Source organism: Leiobunum rupestre, chromosome 6, assembly GCF_980474605.1.
Source record: "Leiobunum rupestre chromosome 6, qqLeiRupe1.1.hap1, whole genome shotgun sequence".
Classification (NCBI taxonomy): domain Eukaryota; kingdom Metazoa; phylum Arthropoda; class Arachnida; order Opiliones; family Sclerosomatidae; genus Leiobunum; species Leiobunum rupestre.
The window spans coordinates 65918472-65930112 of record NC_143389.1 but is presented as its reverse complement, the minus strand read 5'-3'; the positions used below and the strand labels follow the sequence as shown (position 1 = coordinate 65930112).

Below are 11641 nucleotides of genomic sequence, written 5' to 3'. Positions count from 1 at the left end.
AGTTTAAGCTTCTACGTTTGGGCCACAGAATCAGGGGTTTTGGGAAGCCAGAAAGTATGCGTGAGTTAAATGAAATTGGATCCGAATTTTTCATACAAATCTGGAGCCCTATAAAATAGGAGTCAAATTTTATTTACCGAAATAACAATTTCATAGATTATTTTCATGTTTCAAGAAGATCTATTGTAACCGAAAAATAATAATTAAAAAATTATAATAATCATATACACTAATAATCCAGGCAAACTACGAAATGTAACTAAATTTTTATTTTTTTTTCGTTAGTAATTATAACTCTTAGGTGAAGAATACTTTGCGATGTCCTATAACAAGACAACTTAACGTTCATTTTGGAACAGTTTTTTAAACGGCGATGATTTTAGTTTGGTTAATATATCACAATCTTAGATCCAAATAAATTCAGATAGAAACGATATATGGCTACTACCCTCATTGTTTACTTAAGTTTTAGGCAGGGTTATTTCACTTTAAGAGGTTTGATTACGGAAGCTGTCGGGTGACACCCAGTAGTCCGACTTGCTTTTCCCAGCTATCCCCTCTTTTATCGTTATTGCACTGGAGCACCATCTAGGTCAATTACATTGAGTAAAATTAATTTTTACATTTAAAATAGATACTAAGTTATAAAAGTAAATAAAATTTATTAAATTACTTTCAAAATTAATCGACGTAGAAGTTAAGTTCAGTTTATGCTTAAAAAGAGGGTTCCTCGTTGAATTTACCCTTATGTCCAGGGCTTTTCGCAATAAAACGTCATCGATACGTCACCCATGACGCAGCAGCAACATCAAAACAAGAAGGTCAATGTTACTTTATAGTAAAATTAAAAAACAACAAACCTAACTAAATTCTAGCACGAGCTATTTCACGCGCCAGCTGAGTCGCCATTGTTACAGAAGTTCTTGTCGTGAATAGTAAAGTGAAATAGCTATTTTCCCGATGAAATGGCAAATAACTAAAAACTACCTTGTGGGCAAATTATCAACCATGGACTAATCTTACCTATTTCCATTCCATTTGCGTGGTTAAGAAGCGTTTTATAATTTTTCAGTAATATTCGCTACTCAAAGTGCTCAGAAATTAACTGCATTGATGCTAAGGTTTTCCTTAAGGAGCTAAAATTAATCTTGATTTTCAGATTCCCGGTTTTGGCCAATGTTAGTCTCACTTAACATGAGGTCACCAATGCATTTTGCCTTAGAGAAACAACCACTATATATGTCAAAACTACGTAGTGATACTATATTATTAGTCTAGTAACTTTAGTAAAACATTTGGCCAAACTTCGGAGAAATTGCTACCGGGCTAAATTTTTGCAGGCAACTTCATTTAGACAAAATATATAAAATTTCAAAAGTGATCCTCATTTTTTTGTGAACACAATATTTTAGGGCCGGAAATAGGCACATTAAAATGAATTTTTGGCTAACAACTCCGTTTGTATTGTATTTACGGTTATAGATCCAATAAGGGAAATTAGGACCAGGCTAATTTCTACAAAAACGGTTCTGTGGAATATATCGCAGTTTGAACGTTGTACCCGAAACACGTTTTACAATTTGTCGCCTTCCTTGACTATAAACGCGTCCACCACTCTCGTTCACGTTCGCGTGAATTGACGTCGCGTTTTTATCGATGTAACCGCATTTAGAATGGATAACTCGGCTAGGGCTCGGCGTTCTTTTATATACATATCCGAAAATTATCCGAATAAAAACGTATTTGTTGCGTATCAAACCGTATCATAGCCGTGAATAATATCCATAAATAAACAGTTAATCGAATTTTTTACGATTAATTGAAATTTTGGCGGTTAATTTATCCATTTCCCCTAGCTCCAAACTTGGCTAGCTACTGTTGTTTCTGTAATAATAAGCTTGAAAATTAATCTACTGTGACGGTTTACCAATCCATATAGAGTGCCGTAAGGATTACATCCTCAAGACCAGTAATTATGCATTCCAAAGGAAACTCGATATAAACAGACTCCGGTGCACCGTAACAAATTCACTCGATTGCAAGGAAGGTGCCAAATTGTAAAACGCGTTTAGGTTAAACGTTCAAACTGCGATTGCGCCAAACCAATGGCTCGTACCGAAATGTTTCCCCAGAACCGTTTTTTTAGACAATAACCGGGCCCTTAAGTTTCTTAATTGGATTTATAGCCGAAAATACAATACACACTGCGATATTAGCCAAAACCCATTTTTGTGTTCCTATTTCCCGCTATAAAAACATGTGCTCACAAATAATGCTGGGGACTTTTGACATTTTGTATATTCTGAGTAAATAAAGGTACCTGCAAAAATTCAGCCCGGTAGACATTTTTCCGATGGGAAACCCTAAAGTTACTGGTATAGGAAAGGTCTGGACATTCAGTTCATTTAAATTCTTAGTTCATGTAGTGTCTTTATTTGTTTATCGATAGTTTTTACAATGAAAACCCAACGAAGTAATTGAGATTCTATAAACTTAGGCTTTCCTGATAGAAATACATTCAAAAATAATTACCTCGGGGCGAATGGCAGATCACTTTGGCACAGGGTATCCTAATATTAAAAATTAAAAATTTAATAATGATTTAATCATAATTTAATCTTTATACACTCAAAGCTACAAATTTGATTTTAATCACATTTAATCATACTAGGGTGTTCTAATAATCAAGGGAGTTATTTCGCCCTCGCTACAGGGATTTAACACTCACCATTTTCAAGGTTTCTAGCAGTTATTAATTTGTGAAAGAAATTTTCCAAATTTGAAACATTTTTAAAGTTGATATCACCTCTGATCAGGGCCTTCAGGTTTTACTAACGCATCCTCTCCCTTTCACCCTGTCGAAGTAAAGACTCAAACAATTATTTTCACGTTAAAGGGAGTTTTAAACACCCCTTTTTCGAGTAACATTTAATCCAGATTTTCTCTCAGTATTATTTCACTTTCACGTGTAAGCAGTTTTGTAATATAATTCTACTGATTTTCTTTCTGGGGGGGTTTGCGCAATATCTAAGATTTGATATTGACTTTTGCGAAGTGTGAAAACTCTTCGGAAGAAGATTTGGAAGAGCGTCTTTTGCAAAAAGCCATAAAAAGCGGGAGCGCGGTGTTCGGGAATCAATATTTGGGGAAACGCTACAAAGTCGATCTGAAATGAAATTCCGAAGAAAACGCGCAAAAAATGTGTTCAATATCTAGAAAACCATTTCCAAACTATTATGAATGTTATTTTCGAGTTTCGGAATTGTATTTTCTAGGGAATGTATTTTCTTTTTACATACATACAGACCGCCGGTTTATCGGAAAATTCCAGAAACTTATTGACACAGAAGTTGCTCATCCAACTCTCGCCAGATTTCGCCACCGTTTCAACGGTTTTTTCGGTGTTAAACGACACAGATATGTCTCCATAGATACAGAGTGTACTTAAAGGGATACTTAAAGTGCTAACGCCAAACCAACGCAACCCTTGTAATCGGTAATTTAAAAAAATATATTTTATTTATAGAGGGTGTCTACTAAAAAACGATCCAGAGCTAATAATTGAAAAACTATTTTTCCTAGGAATTTGATATTTTATAATCGCATATAGCACGTTCCAGGGGTCATTAGATGAAACAAAACTCAATGACCTTGAACCATGTCCTCAAGGTCATTCAAAATTTATCTCGAGAAGCGTTGGGCTTAGAGACTCGGTTCCAATTAGAAAGGTGTGAGCTATCGCATTTTATGTAAATTGGTCAATACGAATCTGAGAAATTTAACACTAAAACTAAAAGATCGTAAATAAAAATGTTCAATGACAGTAAAATCTATTTCAATTAAGCTCAGATTAGCTCAGTTAAAATATATTTGGGTCTAAAAAGTGATGGCGAACACTTTTCGAATTGGAATCGACCTTCTAAACCTAAGGGTTTTCGAGATACATTTTGAATGACCTCGAAGACATGGGTCAAGGTCAACCGAATTGTAGTAACATAAGATCTTACCAGAGTTAATTTGTCCTAATGTACTTTTTAAATTATTAACATCTTTTCAGTGTTTATTTTCTCGGCTTCCTATTGGCCAATTGACATCGGTTCAGAGCCACTTGGACCATGGACAGTAAATTAAGAGGACAGGTTTTCGATAGCCTTCCACCGTGCATTTTATTTCTCCCCGCGTATCAATCAGCTCGAGAGGCTCCGAGAGAGTCTTGCAAGGTCGTTTGTACCACGTGATCTTAAAATTTCAAAATGGCAATCTAATGCGATTGATATTGTAATTTTTTGCGCTTTGTATTTTAGTAATTTTAATTTTGGATTTTTAATTCAATAAAAACTGTCAACTGATATTTAGTATATCATATTTTATCCGAGGGGCAGGTCATTTCCATTTTGGGTGCGTCTTAATCAGAGTAAAATGGTTAAATCGGGGTAATCGTGATTAAATCAGGGTTATCAAGATTAAAAAATCTAATCAAGATTAGAAAATCTAATAACGATTTAATCACTCAAATCATAATTTAAACGAGATTTAATTATTCTAATCATGATCTAATCTTTTTATCAGGATTTTATCATTTTAATCAGATTTAATCATTTTTAACAGATTTAATCATTTTTAATCACAATTTAATCAATTAAATCACGATTTAATCAATATAATCGGTTGAATCGAGATTTTATCGAGCTCGGTTAATACGAAATAATAATTCTAATCACATATCAAATAATTCTAATCAGCTCGTTCTAATCACGCACAATTATAATCATTCCAATCACCAATATAATCATTCTGATTCTCGTTCTAATTTCAAATCGCGATTTAATTATACTAATCACGATTTAATCATTTCAATAACGATTTAATCATTTTAATGAGATTTAATCATTTTAATGAGATTTAATCATTTAATCATTAATAAATCAGATTTAAACATTCTAATCAGGATTAAACGTGTTGTAATCAACATAATCGTGATTAAATTGAATTTAATCAAAATAATCACGATTAAATCGGTTTTAATCCATCGAGGGGTGCGTCGTTAATCAAGGAATTGACCTGCCCCTCAATTTTATCAATAAAAACGTGAAAAAATACCTTTTGGCGTAAAAATGTACTTCGTGTTTATCTGTTTTCTTTTTTCGAACCGTATCGTCCACTCTTAGCGATACTTGTTTTTTTTTTGTTTTGGTTTGATTGGTTTACGGGGGCTAAAAACCAGGCTTTTTACCGATCCTCTAAAATCTACTATCCATGCTTGGACAAAATGCGATAGCGCACACCATTCAAATTGAAATTTAGTCTCTAAACCTAACGGTTCTCGAGATAGTTTTGAATGACCTTGAGGACATGGTTCAAGGTCATTGAGTTTGGTTTCGTCTAATGATCCCCTGCGCGTGCTATACGTTCAGAAAATATCACATTCCTAGGAAAAAATAGATTTTAAATTATTAACTTTGGATTGTTTATAGTCGACATCCTGTATACACTTGGAATGTATTAGGAAGACTGTGATGGCCCTGATGATTCTCATAGAAGCGGCCATAGTTGACAGCGTCGGTTTCGCTCGGGACGTGCTAAGTCAGACTCGGCTCCTGGTCGACATTGCGTGTCTCGAATTGAAGTTGGCTTACCTCCTTTGTTCTTTTTTAAACATCTAAATAGATTGAACTAGATCAGTTTCGTGAATAACGCGACAAAATCTGAAGTTTCTTCAATGTGAGAACTAATTGGGGTTTTTTAAATAAATTTTATTGTAAATCTACTTTCTAAGCGACAGCAGTCAGCTTATGAATTGGAAAAAACGCACGTTGACAATGGATCTTCAGACATTCCAAATGTATACATATTAGTTTTGTGTTAACTAAAAAACGGTATAAGGTCAATAACTCCAGATGTATTTTAGCTACGAATTTTAAACTTTCATGACACATAAAACGTGCAGAGGGTCAATTGACAACGAAAAATTTCCATGACCTTGAACCATGTCTTCAAGGTCATTTAATATTTATCTCGAGAACCATTAGAGATACAAAGTTGGTTTCAACTAGAAAAGGGTTCCCCTTCACATTTTAGGTGTAAATACTTTTATCCTTCCTTATTGGACCTTATAATTCCTACGCAGTGTAATATTATCTCTTGAAGTTTTAAAACTTGCAATTGTTTTCTGAATATTACTGCAGCATAAAAGTATGTACCGATGCTCTATACAAACTAATTAACTTATCTCCAAATCTTTAATGTAATCCTTAACCCAAAGCTATTTAAAAATTTATCGGTAACGTGAGTTATCTGAATTTGGAAATACGTTTTACTTTTGAGATCGAAAGTTATAGATTTAATGAGAATGGCTGGCTGGCTGGCCGAATTACTGGCTTTAGTTTACTTTTAAACGTTTCATTAATTAGCTGTAACTATACTAGCTTAAGTTAATAATGTGCATTGATCTGTTAGTTTAAATGATCTTTGTCACGAAGCAGGAGTTGACCTCACGTCTCCGGACTTACAAACTTTCTCTGTCAGTACATCTCGGTATAAAATGTAATATCTATTTACTAAGTAGTTATAGTTTAGTTTCTTGTATTTTGGAGGCGCTATAGTGAAAAATAGTATTTATTTTTATTTGTAACGTAATGTATATAATTTCATATTTTGTTTTATTATTTTGAAATTTTAATAACACATTTTTTAACAAAGCTTTTCCTGCATTTTATTTAACCAAGGATATGACATACAGAAGGTTTCACTGTTCATTAAATCTATCTAAAAAGTGTGTTTCCTCTAGCTTTTGTTAAAATCCAGTCAGCCCAGTGGACAGCCCTTTAATTTATTTATCTTCATGTCTTTATCTTTATCTTCGCCTATTTTTATTAAAAAAATAAACACTCAATGCTACAACGTCTTGAGAATTAAAGAAAAAAATAAAATTTCGGTACTTATCTGATATTTTAATCTCAAAACTGTAATTGTCTTTTAGTCAACATGTTTTGTATACATTTGTGTTTGAAATAAAACAATTTATTCAATTTTTATATTTAAAAAAAAACATTGATTGCTCTCTTTTCTGTCTTACAATATCGTTTATTCGAAAACAAACAATTTCCCTGTAATATATCGAGAAATATATTTTATTCAATCTTCTTGTTGAAATGCGGTTTGAGATTTATTTGCTTTATGCAAACGAAATGAAAATCTACTCTCTTTAAATATGTATTTAGTTCTCCAGTTTTCCGCAAGAGCAAAAAGGGAGATAGCCGCTTTATTCGCGCATTCTAAAACAATACGCCAACATCCGACTACACCGTTGTCGATTTGTTCTAAAGGAATATTTATTCAAAGTTAAAGGGAACATTTTTCCTTAACCGTAATATTCCTTCCTTATTTGTCTCCGTTCGATGTTTTTTTTTCGGTCCTTCGGTCCTCTTGGGTGGTCTAGCTCCGGGAATTGAATTTTTAAATTATTCAGATAACATGGAGCAAAATGACTTTTATTATCGGTGAAGCGTGAACCAGGGCTTCATTGATCCGCAGCGAGGAGAATTAAAATACCCGTGAGAAGTATTATTGGCCTGCTTCGACGGTGATAAACGAATTTACACAAATGCTTCATATTGGTATGGATTTTTCGATGTACTCGTTTAGGTGGTTCTTCAGCCCCTATTGGACATCTGACAAACTGAGATAAGGCGAGGTAGACCAACTCCGCGCTCCGTCACCGAACGCCGCTCGACGCTGTTGCTCCAAAATCCCCCGCCTATATACGCGCAACAGGGAAATGCATTGCCATTTATTGATAGCGATTTATTGATCCTTGCCTTTAAGGACAGGATCGTGACTGCGGAACGAGTCACGCGTACCTTTATAGTTTTAATGGTTTTTAATTTTCTGACCTAAATCAAACGCTAGTTTCTTGCTTAAATGAAAAGGACTACTTAAAGTGGCAAGTTAGCTACTTTTAATATGATATAGCATATTGATAAGAACGTACCGGCGAATGCAGAAGTTTTACGGATACTGTCAGCTATACAATGCTCTATAATTTCAATTAATTTTACCGTAGATTATTTTTCAAATGTATTTCAATAATATTTACTTCATTTTTCGACCAACTGAAATGGACGTCAGTTTTAGAGAATTTTTATCTGGAGAAATTTCTATTTTAATTGCTTAAAATTAGAATATTTTTTAATTATCTTTGTAATGAATGAAATTTGTTTTAAATAAAAAGTAAACACCGGAATTCTCGTAAGAATGTCACTGGAAATCACCGGAAAAGTGTAAAAAGTCTCCGGTTAACAGATAATTATTTTCCACAATCTGTAGTCATGTGTGCAAACGTTTTACTAGTAACTAACCCTCCTTTAAAAGTATAATTTATATCATCAATTGCAGCCACAATTTATTTAAAAAAATTCATAACTCAACTTGAAAACCATCTTTTGTATCTTGTATAATATTTGAAAAATTGAAGAACTGAACATGGTCGAGATAAAATGATATCGAATATTGGTTTTTGTCTAAAAATAACTATTATCAAAGTATCCCATATCTTTGTTATTTTTAATCTTTATCAATAATGGTTGACCGACTTCAATTTTGAAGCTATATTGGACTAGAGTTTGGTGAAATAAAATACCGGACATGAATATTAAATAATAAAATTTTTATTTGAGTTAAATAAAATATTTTCCAATACTTTTTAAATATAGTGACGTATTCATCTGGACCGTCGTCATGCATAATATACATCGTACGGTTAAAAATTATGACAACCGTGTTTGTCAAAAATATGTCCCAAATAATATAACGCTCGAAGATTAAGATATTTCTTCTAAGAAAATAAAGCAGGGCTGTATCTCATTGGTTCCCTAGAGCTAACCTATTCCAACATAGACAAGTTTTAGTTCCATACATTCTTGAGGTATTCCAAAATAAAAAGTGTCATCATTTTTTATGGCAAGTAAAACCTCATATTTTAGAAACTTTCATTAGATTTAAAGGGCAACGCAAGTGGTCGTGCAGGGGGGGAACTATGTTTTCTTCAACAAGCCGTAAGTAGGTTTTCCAAGGATGATTTTATACAGCGCGAAAGCCTTATTCTCCTTGGTGTAGCCACGTGGCGCAATTTCGCTCTCATTCGCGAATTTTTCGATTTTCTTCACCGAGTTAGCTCGCAATCAACGAACCCAGGAATTTAGGCCTAGCTTAATTTATTTATTATGGAGAAAAGAACTGGGTTAGTTTCCGAGAGTTGGACTTTGGTATTTTCGATTTAATTTGGAATAAAATTATTTGTGAATTGAATATTTTTAATAATGGAAGTTGAAACATTAGGCCTTGGACGCGGTAAATCTCTGCCGCTAGCCTCACATTGGATTAAGAAAATTCAACACCACACACACTCCTATATCCCGTCTCCCTTAACAATTTCCCTATCATTATACCCCGACAGAATATTTATCTTTTTTTATTAAATTTATTTTGTAGAAGTTTAGGATCCGATTTGTCGGTAAGCACGGAGACTTCACTTTCCTCGGCCATTTTCGCGACTAAAGAATGCGTGGATTTTGCGTAAAAACCGCGAGAGGCGCATTTATACAAAATAAATTCGGCAAATATGGTTCTGTTTTTTTACAGAGGGAAAGGCTATGGCAGATAGCGCATGCGCAGTCGTTCTTTTTATCTATAAGATAATTTACCCCCCTGCATGGTCACTTGCGTTGCCCTTTAATAGAAAACCTGATCCTGATTTCCAAAAACCTGATTATTTTCAATATTAAATTAGGTGGATTAAAATCATAACAGGATTTATCTTCGTTAGAATTTTCTTTATAATTTGTAAATTAATAAATTACCGGTTTAGGACAGTTGGGCTTTTTTTCAATAATTTGAATAATTTTTTAATTTAAACAGATTTTTATTGTGATTTTCTAAGCATTTCTGAATTTTGAGTAGTTTTGACAGTTAGTTAATTCAGATAGTTTTTGTGGTTTCTACCATTTTGTTATGTGCAGCCCTCTTTTTGTCCGGAAATATTAAGCTTTGGACTAGTTTGACCATTTGCCTGTCAATGCCAATTTGGGGAGTTTTGGAATATTTTGTATACTTTGGGTTTATCTATTGTTACATTCGTAACACGTTTCTTACAAATATATATATATATTTGAAAATTATATTGGGACCCTTTTTCCCATTGTTCTTGAAAAGTGTCTAATTCTCCAACTTCGACCAAATAATCAATCTCCAGATTCTTTGGGTCCGATATATTTTATTACCTGTATAGAAATGCCAGCATCATATAGTATTTTTTTCCGAATAGGCCACCCTAATAAGATAATACGTATTTGAGAAAGAAGTATTCATTTACTTTTACTGCTTTGGAAAATAGCAACCTTAGAAAAATGCTTTTTAAATATGTAAATTTTCCTAACCATTAACATTTTTGTGAATTAATAATAGTTTTCTACATTACCTTGTCCAACTGCCACCAGTTCAACCTTTTGCACTGTTGCAGGGCTAATTCAACTATATAGGTGGTCTCTTCTAACTTAACTTGTCGTATATACTATTCTCCACCACACTCCCCCTTTTTTCGGCTTTCCGTTGCTATGCAACGCGTTTTGAAATTTTTAATGTTTAGGCTTAGTTTCTCCTTTAGATTTGACAGTCGCCAGCCAGATTTCCCGCACGGTACTGATGAGTTCCAAATAGAACGAAACCGGTCTACCGTTGGAATTTCTGGCTATTTTATTTAGTTTGTATGTAGTTTATTACTCGAAGATCTATTTGATCCGAGATTCGCTCGAAGACCTATCGGTACGAGTTATTAGTAAGTTTTTTAATTTCTTCAAATTTGTTTAGGATTTAGATATATTATCCCTTTTAATTTTGGACTAATCTACTTTTTCTATTTTATCATCCTATATATTACTTTGTCCAACTGCCACCAGTTCAATCTTTTGCACTGTTGCAAGGCTAATTCAACTCTTTATTACTTTGTCCAACTGCCACCAGTTCAACCTTTTGCACTGTTGCAAGGCTTATTCAACTCTATATTACTTTGTCCAACTGCCACCAGTTCAACCTTTTGCACTGTTGCAAGGCTAATTCCACTCTATATTACATTGTCCAACTGCCACCAGTTCTATCTTTTGCACGGTTACTGTCATTTCGGTAAATAGATGATTATTGATTCATTTAACACTTAGTTTATGATATAAATAATGTTTTATTGCGCATTTAACAAATTATATGAAAGTTAGCTTAATTTCTTATTTTTATTGAACCAACATCAAACAATTTTAACGTATTATATTTTTACAGCTGCAGTATAAAATGCGGTAAATGTTGGGCTATGATGCCTTGTACGCTTCTAGCAATTTAGCTGTAAAATCGCTAGCCTATGAAGTTAAGTGTTTCATTAAAGCATACCTGGCATTTCTTTCGATATACTTCAAGCACATCTTACTCAACACTTCAGGTAACTTCAGTGATAGTTCAAATGTAGACTGTTTTGGAATTACGGTATAATAACTTTGTTTCACAGCAACATAAGAATAACCTGAAGTCGTAAGAGTGTCCAATTGAAGACACGTACCTAAATGTGACATAGTCTATAGGACTAGCTACATGTGTCAGT

The 11641-nt window shown here is 33.6% G+C and overlaps 1 long non-coding RNA gene across 1 annotated transcript; it reads right to left on the bottom strand.

Annotated features, from left to right (window-relative positions):
- Positions 1–48: 48 nt before the first annotated feature.
- Positions 49–812, bottom strand: LOC149943199 (uncharacterized). The gene is made up of 3 exons (XR_016481115.1): positions 674–812; positions 506–588; positions 49–108 (listed from the first exon to the last, which is right to left on the bottom strand). It is a non-coding gene; the product is annotated as an uncharacterized LOC149943199 (long non-coding RNA).
- Between the last annotated feature and the right edge of the window lie 10829 nt (positions 813–11641).